Here is a 9,811-nt window from a genome sequence, read left to right on the forward strand (position 1 = left end):
GGTCTGCATACGCGGTTCATAAGGTCCATGAACGCGGCAGGAGCATTGGTGAGCCTGAAGGGCATCACCACGAACTCATAGTGGCCATAGCGAGCCCGTAACGCAGTCTTCTGTACATCCTTGTCTCTGACCCTCATCTGATGGTAGCCTGAACGTAAATCTATCTTGGAAAACCAAGATGCCCCCTATAGCTGGTCAAAGTGATCATCAATCCTTGGGAGTGGGTAATGGTTCTTCACTATTACCTTGTTCAGCTCCCCAGTAATCTATACACATCCGATGCGACCCGTTATTCTTCTTCACGAACAGAATCGAGGCTCCCCAGGGTGAACTGCTCGGTCTAATGAATCCCCTGTCTAACAGCTCCTGCAGCTGTGTAGACAACTCCTGCATCTCGGAAGGAGCCAATCGATACGGTGTCTTGGCTATCGGAGTCGCACCGGGGACCAGATCGATCCTAAACTCCACCTGCCGCTCCGGAGGTATCCCAAGAAACTCCTCTGGAAACATATCCAGGTACTCTCGCACCACTGGCACATCGCTCACAGTCGCCTTGCCCTCCTCTCCGGTATCCATGACGTAGGCGACATATCTGGCACAACCCTGCTGAAGGTAGCGCCTAGCCCTCGTTGCTGAGCATAAAGCTGATCCGTGCTGTGGCCTTTCGCCCTGAATCACCAGCTCTCCCCCACTTGGGGTCCTGATACGTACCAACTGCTGCACGCAGTCAATCACAACCCCATTAGGGCTCAACCAGTCCATCCTGATGATGACCTTGTTCCCAAGCAATGGTATGGGAACTGATATTGCCAAATTTATACATAGTTTTAGGCAATATTGATCTACATTTTATTTAATATTTTGGTTATTTGCATAGAATTGTGGTACTTATGAGGATAAAATGTTATTTGCAGCCAAATAGAAGTATTTTCAAAGAAAGGGACCAGAAGTGACAATACTTGGAACTTTAGGGGACTTGAAGAAAAGAAGAACGAAAAAACACCCAAAAGACGTGCTCACGACGTGAACAGTTGATGGTTCACGACGTGAGTAGAAAGAGTTAGAAGATAAGCATCCGGGTGAAGGAATCCTTGCCGAATACGATTATCTCGAGTTCACGACATGAGACTTAAATTCTCACGACGTGAATGGTAAATTTGAAGATATTATAAATACCTTTGCCCATTACGATTTGGGGGACTTTTGGCTGAAGGAAGAGGTTCCAGGAGGTGATTTACAGCAGAAGTAAGGTCCTGGAAAAGGGTTTTCAACACCAAAAGAGTAAAAGTTCATAATTAAGTTAATTGTTTAATACTATTTAACATGTTTTCTTATTTAAGTTGTGTTTATGTGTTAGTTGCTACTATGAGCAGCTGAATCTAGCTACTCTTATCTAGCTAGATGAAGCTTCAAACTTATGAATAGCATAATTTTATATGGATTTATTTAGTTGGTGAATTGCTTGTGTTTGATTTATTGTTACCTAGAATGCTTATGTTGTTTCTTTAGTTGCTTAAATTCATGTTATGTGTAGCTTAGTGACCATTGACTGCATGAACTTGATAACCTAGTAAATTAGTGAACATTGAATTGCTAGAGCTAGGATCAACCAAAATCTTAGTTAGTAATTAAAGTAATTAACTTTGCTGTGCTAGAGAACATAGATTATGACCATAATTATGTTTGCATGATAAATCGTACATAGCATATTCATAAACATAATTGGTTATGTGTTTAATTGTGTGTGACCATACATAGTTTTACATGAATTAATTAACTATTGGTAAATTTAGACCTAAATTACTAATATAATAACAACCAACTTAATAATCCATAATTAATTGCTAGCCATAAGGACGAAGTGGATTCGAACTAGATAAGAGTGTTTTTAATTATTGAGTGAATTTGAGTTAAGTTAGTCTGATCTTGCAAAATCAGATAAAAACCCTTTTTAGTTTGTTAATAATTAGATTAATTTAGTAGTAAATAGATTATTTAATAACACCGTTCCCTGTGATCGACACCCGACTTACCTAAGCTATACTGTAATCTGACTAGGTACACTGCCTATAAGTGCATAGTTAGTCTAAGTTTGTTAGGTTATAAATATTAAAATTAGTGGGTACTTCCGTGCACATCAAGTTTTTGGCGCCGTTGCCGGGGAACGGCTTAGTTTATTAGTTTGTTTGCTTTAATTTAATCGATTTTTTTGTAGGATCAAACCTACAAGAAGTTACTTTTCTGTTATAATTTTTTTCTGTATTACAGGACTCACGACGTGAATCTTAAAGATTCACGACATGAGAACTGTGATTTTTAGTTTTCTTTAGTTTTTAGTTTATTTTTCTATTTTAGTTTAGTTTTACGTTTTTATTTTGTTTAGTTTGGAGGAGTTCATGACCAGAGGCTCTAACACACCTTTGGTGCCACCACTTGAAGATCCGGAGTCAGCCCTTCACAAAAATAAGAACAAGAACGCGAAGGAAGATCAAACGCCAAAAAAGACACCCTTGCAAGAACTAAAATCAGCCTTTTCAAGGAAGTCGGGGAAGAAAACTAAGACAGTGGAATCGAGTTCAGCCTCAAAGGATAAGGGCAAAGTTGAAGAACTTGGTCCAATTCCTATTCCACACGAATCAGAATACGAATCCGACACAGAATTTGGACTTTATAAGAGTGAACCCGAGGACGAGCCGGAGAACGAGATGGCAAATATAGATGAGATGGCCATGGGGGACTACAAGAAGCGCATTCGAGATGATGTGGGGCCGGGTTTAGTACATCCCACGATTCCGACCAATGCTACATTCGAGTTGAAGGGACATATCCTTACTGCACTTAAGGATATCCCATTTTACGGGAAGGATCACGAGGATGCTTTCAAACACTTAGACGAGGTGAAAGATATTGCAGATTATTTTAATACTCCCAATATACCAAGGGAGACAGCTTTGCTAAGGATGCTACCAGTCACTTTCAAGGGAGCAGCAAAAGACTAGTTGAAGGCACTCCCACCTGGTACAATCACCACATGGGCCCAATTGCGCGAGAGATTTCTAGATCAGTTTTGTCCACCCTCCAAAATCTCTAAACTCAAGAAGGCAATTGCCAACTTTGAGCAAAATCCGGGGGAGTCGTTATACGAGGCCTGGGAACGCTACAAGGGGATGTTAAGGAATTGTCCTCAACATGACCTCAATATTCAGCAAGAGATGTCAATATTTTATGATGGGGTGAATGTTATGACTAGACAACTCCTTGATTCACAAGGACCACTAACGAAGAAGAACCCAAATCAGGCTAAGGAGTTGATTGAATAGTTTTCAAGGCACTCTCGTGAGTTTCACAACCCAGGGCGAGATGGAATACAAGACAGTGGAGGTACACAAACTGAAGAGATGGCGGCTGTGATGACAATGCTTAGCACTATGGATAGGAGATTGACTCAATTGGACCAATCAATTCATGCAATTCGAGTTGGTTGCGAGAGATGTAGTGGCCCACACTTGACAAAGGATTGCAATATGGATGAATATGGAAACAAGAAAGCTCAAGTATGTTACTCAAGTGGGGACAAGTATGATGAAGATTGGAGAAAACCAAAGAAAGAGTGGCTGCCTTACGAAGAATACAAGAAGCAAAAAGAAGAGAAATTTAGGAAAACTGGCCGAGGCTTCTACCAAAGAGAGAAACCACCAGTTGAGAAGAAATCAGAATTAGAGACCATGTTGATGAAATTCATGGAAGCTTCAGCAAAAAGACACGATGCTACTGACACTGCAATGGAAGAACAAAGAACTATATTGAAGAATCATCACGAAATGATGATAGATCAACAAGCATTAATAAAGAATCAACAAGCCTCTATCAATAACGTTGAAATACAACTTGGTCAACTTACCACTTTGGTTAATGAGAAGATGTTCCCGAAAAATCCTGAAAAAAAATCCAATCTCACGTAATGGCGATAGATATTGAAGAAGAGGCGATTTCTGAGTTCCTAGAAGCCTTAGAAGTGGAGCCACAGCAGCCCGATCCAAAGCCAAAGAAGCAGAAGCTCGAAATTAAAGAATCTGCTGGAACACCTAGTTCACGTCGTGAGTCCGCTATGCTCACGTTGTGGGTTCAGTCTGAACAGAAGAAATCTGTATCTGTTCCAACTTATAAACCACCTTTGCCATTCCCGTCTAGAGCTAATCTCCGTCCACTGGAGAGAGAACATCTGGAGTTTATCAAGCAATTGAAGGGTATTCCTATCAATACTCCTTTTATTGATTCACTTGCAAAAGTTCCAGAATATGCTAAGTTCATACAAGACTTGTTAGACACTCGTCAACAATTAAAGAAGAATTCTAAGGTGATTCTAAGTGAGCAAAGCTCAAAAGCTGTGTTTGGAGAAATACCTAAGAAGATGGGGGATCCTGGACGACTCACTCTACCATGTGAGTTTGGGAATAATATGAAGATTTATGCTTTAGCCGATTCAGGGGCTAGCATAAATTTGATGCCTTACTCGTTTTATCAAAAATTAAATATTCAGAAGTTGAAGGCTACAAAGATGACTATTCACATGGCGAACCGTTCAGTGACACAGCCCCGGGGCATTGTGGAAGATATTTTAGTAAAAATTGGGAAATTTGTTTTTCCAATAGACTTTGTGGTATTGGATATGAAAGAAGATCCCAATGTACCGATTATTCTTGGTTGGCCGCTACTAAACATTGCTGGAGCTCTTGTTGATATTCGGGAGTCTAAGCTGACATTGTGGGTTGGTGATGAAAAGGAAATTTTTGGGATAGAAGATGGCTTTCAAGGGAATCATGCTCAAGAAGAGGTTTTCAACATTGATGAAGAAAATGAACTTGAAGAATTAGAGAAGCTCATGGAAGAAGAAATCAAAACAATTCAACAAGTTAAAAGAACAAAACCAAGAGCATCTGTTCCATTTTTAGTTGAAGTCATTGCCTACACGAATCCAACTTCTTGGGTGAGCAAGGAAGATGATGAGATGACGAGTGATGAAGAGGAGGTTACATCAAAAATAACAAGTCCAGTGGTAAAGGAAGAAAAGGATACTATGGAGTGTAAGATAGAGACTAAAGGGACCAAACGCAAGCTTGATGGAGACGAGGTCAAAGCTAAAAAGGAAAATTCGAAAAAAGCGTATAAAAGACGTGTTCAAGCTTACAAGAAGCGTTTCAAGGAGCAAAAGATCCTAGTGGTGGACTCTTCAGATGATTCAACATAGGAAGCACGGAGTCCAGCTCAAGACTCCTCAAAAAGAAGCGCTTTTCGGGAGGCAACCCGAGTTTGGTTTGCATTTTCTTTCTTTTTCTTTTTAGTTTTTAGCATATTTTTAGTTCTTAGGAAGTCGATCATCTCATCCGAATTATTATCTGCATAAGGAGTCATTAAAATCAAGTAGTAACACTTATTGAATATCTTACAAAAAATTAAAATTGGAGAAATTAATAAATTTCATGATCAGACAGGACTCACGACGTGAACCATTATGGGTTCACGACGTGAATTCAGATGAGATACGGGCATGAATATTTTAGGATAACTATATTTTTAAGCCTGCCCACTTTCAGTAATGACCCAATATATGCCTTAGCCCACTATCTATTTAATTGGCCCAATTTTAGAGTCCAGACAGAACTCACGACGTGAACCATTATGGATTCACGATGTGAGTGGTAAACCACTCGGGACCACAGATTAAAAGATAAAGAATCAGTTTGACCAGACCACTTTCCCAACCTCACGAAGTGAAGATCGTTCTCTGGTCCCCCACCCGGTTTTGGCATAGTTTTACTTAATTTAATCTTTTTGCTTACGTAATCTTCATCACAAAGGTAAATATCTCTCATTTCTTTTGTTAATTTTCACTAATTTGTTGATTTAGGGACTAGGGTTTTTCATATGTGTCAATGTCGAAATTTGGCCCGAATTGTGTTATTCGTCCATCATATGTCACTTGATTGTGCTTAGAAATGGTTTATGAGTAAACCCTAACAACAAGATTTAGTCCCGACCTTTGATTTTTGAGACCATTTCTCGCTGTGTATAGCGACCTCACGACGTGAGTTTCATATGACTCACGACGTGAGTCCTGTGCATCAACAAAACTGTTCTGTGGTTATCTAAATTATTGGATATTTGGTTTTGTGTTTGTTTCTTGTTTTTTGCAGAGATGGGTCCTAGAAGGGAGGCACCTCTTGGGGTTGCGGATTTACACCCGTTTTACAATTTTCCCACAACAATGTCCCGCGACATCATAACCCGATGGAACAACAAATTAGGGTGGCTCTACAACCGAGAGATTGCAGTTGCTCCTACAATTAATTGGACGCGGTTGAGGGAAGTCGGGCTCGTGGAAAGGCTGTCCCCATTTTTGACAAAAATATTTGTTGGAGATGGATACTCGTTCACTTGCTCGGGTTGGCTCAACCTATTTCGGATCCAAGAGCGGGTGTACAAGGAATTTTGTGTTGAGTTTTTCTCAACAGTGACATTCCAGGAGACTGTCCAAGACCCACATTGGCCGCAAGCTTTGGTATTCCGGTTAGGGGGTGAGTATCGGGAGTGCAGCCTCGTTGAATTCGCTTGGAGGGTTGGACTATATGATCGACGAGAGGCAATGACTCCCGAATTTGGTATGTTCTTGAGCGAGGCAGCTAGAGGATACACGGAGGGTGTCACTGGATATGCTTTCTGGCATAATATTGCATCCGAGATTTTTAATTCCGGAGTATCTCCCGAGAGTAGTATTCGGTCCCCTATCCACCGCTTACTCCACCGTTTCATCACATTCTCCATCAATCATAGGAGGCATGGAGATAAAGTAACAAAGCAAAATCTATTCTTCTTATGGTGTATCTTGCAGCCCGGAGTGTGTTGCAACATTCTGTATTTTTTGGCACGTTTTCTGGCCGGGTCTGCAGCTAGTTCTCGCCCGGGGAGCCCCATTTGTGGAGGGCAATTTATTACACGTTTGGCCCGCTCATATCATTTTCTTGTCCCTGATATTACTCGTTCCATGACTTGTGTGGATGAGCATGAGTTTGGCATGGGGTATTTGAAGACCATGCGGGTTGTCAGAAATTTTGGGTCGCATTGGGGAATGGTACCTTCAGATGATGAGGGTAATGAGGGTGATGAGCAGCCTGATACACAACCAGAACAACAACCACATCCACGACCTAGGAGAAGAAACGTGAGAGGAAGAGGAGAGAGAGGACAGCTGTCACACCCCCAAACCTAGGATGGCGGAAACGTCCGGGGGTGGAGGACTTCATGTATAGTATCATAACAACAATTTGCAATAGTGATCAAAGTAAACACAACCAACATAAATATAATTGAAAAAGTTACATCATTGTATGAGTTTACATGTTTCCAAATCAATTACATTATGTTGACAAAATGAAATGTTTGACGCCTTAACGTACCATCCTCAAAAGCACTTGGTTACCTGTTTATTGATTTCCTGAGACTACAAGTAGTTTTGAAAGAGTGTCAACAATTAAGTTGGTGAGTTCATAAGCTTTTGGAGGTGATGCTAAAATCCTTTTCTTGTAAAAATGATGTTTGTTCAAGAAAGATCCCATATTTTCTTATGTAATGCATTGCAGTCTTAAAAATCAAGACTGAAGTGTACAAGTATTTTACCATACTTAAAGAAATTTATGCAAGTTTAAATCGACATAAACTCGTTAAATTTAGAAGTAAAACCCGTAAATCTTATGTTTTGTTAATACCACATGTGAGTTATTATAACCATACTATGACTCAGACGGCCTCGTAATACGACGTTCTTCAGGCGTCGTAAGTTAAATGACACTTGTCACCACAGACCTGCCGGTCTAGCTGTTGCATGCAGCTCCGGTGTGAGTTTGTCAGACCCAATATAGATCTATACACAACTATCACGTTCTCGCTACAAGAGACTCTGGTTACAATTTACAGGACTTTTGATTTTTGTTACATGGATGTAACACGAAGCAAATATCTCACAAATTTATTGATTAACAGATTTACGTGAACTGAAAACCTTTGGTAAAGATTTTGTAATGTAATGAAACATAAACTGTACCTATTATAGTTTATTATAATCGTTTGTAATGTAAAAGCAACATAAACTATACTTCCATAGTTTATCAAATGTTTGTATGAAATGGATGTAAACTTTGTTGATAACCTTAAACTAATTACCATACTTGTGAAGGTAAAATCCATTTGTTTTATGGTGTATGTCATTACACTAAGACGAAATGACATATAATGTAAAAACGTATATTCACATAATGATACACACCTTGCTCAACAAGTTACAAGGTGCAAATGAAATTGATAGCATTTTTCTAGTATTAACATTTCTATTCTGTTCTTAGAAATTTTATAGAAAAATCATCAAAGATCCAAATCAGAATCTGTAAATTCTGAGAGTTTGGAAAATGAGTCTAGTTTGTTCATAACTTTTATTATGATTTTTAGTGACCTCCATCTTGTGTGAAAAAGTCCTTAATCACAGACTGGTCCGAATTTGTTCTTGAAATGATAGGCAGTTTTGTAAAAATCACCATAAATTGTAGAAAAATCGTATGGAGATGTGAAAGTAGTCATTTTAAAGGTATGAACCTGAACTATTTGCACCTAATACAGTTTTGAAAACTAAAATGTTTAAGTTGACCAAAACAGTCCGTGAATGGAGTTAAACTTTTCTGATGAAGGCTGTTAAATGAGTTTAGTTATGTTCTTAGTGTTTTAACTTGTATTCCCCCCCCCCCCCTTAAAACTTAAGAAAAACATGAAAAGATAGGGGTATGAACTCACCTTATGTGTTCTTAGTGGATGGATGTTTGAAGAATGGAAGTGTTCAACTCAAGAACACTAAGAAGATGCCTTGATGATTCGAGAACCTAACATGAAGGTGACGATGTTTGTGAAAGATATCTACGATTTTGAGTAGGAGGATGTGTAATAATTATATGAAGGATGATGATACTTACCAAACGAAGAAGGAAAGCTTGAAAAATGCCTTGGAAATCTCGAAATTGTGAGAGAGAATTTGAGAGAAAAGATGTGTTTGATCTTTGGTGGAAAGTGTGAAAATGAGAGAAGTGTGAGGAGAGAGGGGGTTTTCCAGCCCTTAGAACGTGGGAATAGCTGGGAAATGAGTGGGAAAGGACTATGAAGTGACTAGGTATGGTGGGGAGGAGTGGCTGGTCATGGAGTGGGTGTGGGGGTGGTTGCTTGTGTCATAAACTGAAGGAAAGTCAACACTCTACCTCTAGTACTTCACCCACTCTTCTTGGATAAGATTTATCCCCAAAACGTGATTAATTATGAAATAAGGGGTTTTATATGTTAAAATATGATTTTGGGTGAAAACCCCAATCTAAAATAATTGAAATCGGGCTTAAAATGCAAAACTAGTCGAAAACCGGGTGAATTTGGCCTTTCTGCGAGACCTCTCGGTACTGGGCCGAGGTTCGGTCCCTTCTGGTCATGGACCGAAGGCGAAATGGGGCGAAAGGACTAGAAGCGAAATGGACCGAAGGGCTTAGGAGCGAAATGGACTGAAATGGAGCGAAGGCGAAGGTAGAGTTCGGTCCGAGAGGACCTTCGGGTTCGGTCTATGCGAGGTTCGGGTTCGGTTTATGCGAGGTTCGGGTTCAGTTCATGACAGCTTCGGTCCTTCAGCAGTTCGGTCCCTAAGAGGACTTTCGGCTCTAAGAGGGTTCAACCCTATAGAGTGGGTTTCGGGTCCTTAAGGGTATTTTACCCGTTTTTACCCCGTTTTATG

At 40.0% G+C, this 9,811-nt stretch overlaps 1 non-coding gene across 1 annotated transcript; it reads right to left on the reverse strand.

Moving 5' to 3' along the window:
• Nucleotides 1–3,089: 3,089 nt before the first annotated feature.
• Nucleotides 3,090–3,196, reverse strand: LOC145151677 (small nucleolar RNA R71). The gene has a single exon (XR_013732238.1). It is a non-coding gene; the product is annotated as a small nucleolar RNA R71 (small nucleolar RNA).
• Nucleotides 3,197–9,811: the final 6,615 nt, after the last annotated feature.

Source organism: Lactuca virosa, chromosome 1, assembly GCF_052849685.1.
Source record: "Lactuca virosa cultivar CGN04683 chromosome 1, Lactuca_virosa_CGN04683_v6, whole genome shotgun sequence".
Lineage (NCBI taxonomy): Eukaryota > Viridiplantae > Streptophyta > Magnoliopsida > Asterales > Asteraceae > Lactuca > Lactuca virosa.